Below are 2,865 nucleotides of genomic sequence, written 5' to 3' on the forward strand. Positions count from 1 at the left end.
AAATCTAAGTGTCATAAGGTTTCTCTCCGATTCATGAAAATGATGGTGAGGAAACACTTTCACTAAGTAGATTTTAGCCAGATAGCAATTGTGATATTTGCATTCTCAAAGTCGTTAGTGGAGCGCGTGTGGTTAACCGGCACACTAACCTGGACTTGTGAGAAGTGGCAAAAAGGTCTAACCATTATGATTACGGCATACCTCTTCATAATTGTTTAGACACACAAGTGTGCTATCTAAGGGAAGGTGTATGATTTTGATACAACTTTATCAAAACAATCTAGCATCAGAAATCTGAACTTTGGTCAATAAAGTATTGATTTCTAGAAGTCCAGCTGATTTCTGAGTACATGTCAAAGCTAGTGGGAGCATAAGTGTTATGCTAATAATCATCATGTTAGTGGGAGCATGATAATTATGTTAAGTATTGCAAGCTAGCAATGTTAATTATAGAAAACAAAAGTTTCAATTGGGAAAGAGTTGTTTTGCTATAATTAAGGGAGAGGAAATTATACTTCATATCAAATCTATAAGGTTTAGATTTGAGGTTTTAATCATTTAGTCAAGGAAATATATGAATTTCATGTTGGAATGGCTCAACATAAGGAAATTCTGTATATGGGTCCATTATTTGCGTTCTAAAATTCGATTATGATTACGGCATCCCTTTTCATAATCTGAATTATGAGAACTTGGCAAATTGAAATGGAAATGTTATAGCAAAAGACTGGTTTAGTCTTTATGTGAGACATCATGAATCGTGTCCCATATGCTTCGGATATAGGATCGATTACATGTCCTATAATCATCCGTTCTAAAATTTTCCAAATGCCTGGGGCATTAAGAAGGGAAAAAGGTTTAGAACTGGATATGACTAAAAGGATTAAACAATTGTCGAGAACAATCTAAGGTTTACCAAAGATTGGTTGCTCAAGGACAGTTGGAAGTATAGTGATAATTCTGGAAGGACCATATTGACATAATCTGTAAGGAGGCAACTCTTGTTCAGAAGTGATAGTCAAAATGGAATCTGGAAATGTTTCAAAGTTAGAATTTTCAATCTGTTTAAGATTAGGAAACTTAATGCAAGAAGGATGTTTTCAAGGAGCTGATCTCCTTTGGAATACTCTGTAATGATTGTTGTCAAGTCTTTCTGACTTTGTGCATAATCGTTACAAGAGGATCAATGCATATAAGTTTAGAATCTAACAGATTTCAGTAAATGGCATGAATTTGGAATTCTTGCATTTGCAGTAAGGATTTGGGAGTGTGAAAAGAGAATCATTGAAGTTATGTTCAATTGATCTAGTTCACAAAGCAAAGATCATAGACAAACATAGTATGCATACTTGGTGTGTGGTATGACTAGTGTTTTGAAAAAAACATAGTGTACATGCTTGGAGCATGGGACAACTATTGTTTTAAATTCAAGAATAAAGTTGATAGCTGAAACAGTATACAATGAATAATGTGTAATCATATGGTGATAAATAAAAGGTGTTTTATTTATGTTCAAAGGGTTGATACCATATTAGATTCAATTATTATTGTGTTTCACTTTGCATGTTTTGACTTCCCGAATAAACTGGGTTATTCTTTCGGAATGACTAAGTTATTCAAACTATCCACAGTCGGTCATATGTTGGAAGTAGATATGAATTAAGACTGTCATGATGGGTTGTAGAGGTCTAAGGTGTTGGACAAGGCTACAACAATCATGAGTGCTCATAAGTTCTGAGTATTGGATTCAACCCGCGCTCATTGGAATCACTTCATGGATTTTATCACGAGTGATCATGAGACGATAATATCTTATATTCTTCAAACCTAGAGATATGAGTTGTTACTATGAGTTGATAGTACATTGATTGCACGAAAACGCATTTGGTAACTCGGTGCTATAAAACGTGCTTTTGTGTATGACTCAACAAGTAGTAGAACAAGCCATATGAGTCGAAGTTTATCCATTCCTTTTACCTTCGGGATAAAAGCGATATCTGTGGGCCCCTCGATGATTTGATGATGACAAATGGAAGTGCTCGGCCGGGCCAGGACTGATTTGATTTGTTCAATTAGTCAGTTGTCATAAATCGGAAATCGGGAAACAACAAATGGACAGAGAGAATGATTATAATCCATGTCTCAGTCCATATGATATCTAGAATGGAGGAATATATGATCCCTTATCTAATGGACAAGTCATTGACAAAGGTCAGAGTTCATCGACAAGGTCAGAGTTCGACAGAAGCTTTTGAGAGCTACGATTGCCGGTTGGTTCCTGAAGTCATACGCAATAATAGTTTTAGACTTATCCAAGTGGGAGACTGTTGGATTAATGTCTAAGTCCATAACTATATTTGGTAAGACTTGACCCGACCCGGCATGGTCCATTTGGGTTGCATACCATCATGCACTTGGATGAGAGAAATAAGACACTTATGGTTATTAATATATTATAAGTTCTAGTATATTAATAATAAGAATGATAAGATTATTTAATTAGTATTGATCAAGAATTAATCTAGGATTAATTAAGTGATCAAAAGAAGACTAATTAAATATATGGGTTGATTGTGTAAATCATCCATACTTGTATAGTGGGCTAATGCTCCATGGATAATCAAGTTGGGCTAAAACCCATAGGATGGTCCATGGATGCTCCATGGTGTATTTGTACCCATGGATCCAAGGAAATGGAAAGTCATGACAATTAGGGTTTGCCCTAATTGTAACACTATATAAGCATCATATTATTCACCAAAATCGGCACTAGTGAGTGTACTAGAAGGGCTAGCCGATTTCATGAAGTGTGGGTTTTCTCTCAAGTCATTCCAAGTGTTTTGATGATTGTGATTCCATTTGAGG

The sequence above is a fragment of the Lactuca sativa genome, chromosome 2 (genome assembly GCF_002870075.4).
Source record: "Lactuca sativa cultivar Salinas chromosome 2, Lsat_Salinas_v11, whole genome shotgun sequence".
In the NCBI taxonomy this organism is placed as follows: Eukaryota; Viridiplantae; Streptophyta; class Magnoliopsida; order Asterales; family Asteraceae; genus Lactuca; species Lactuca sativa.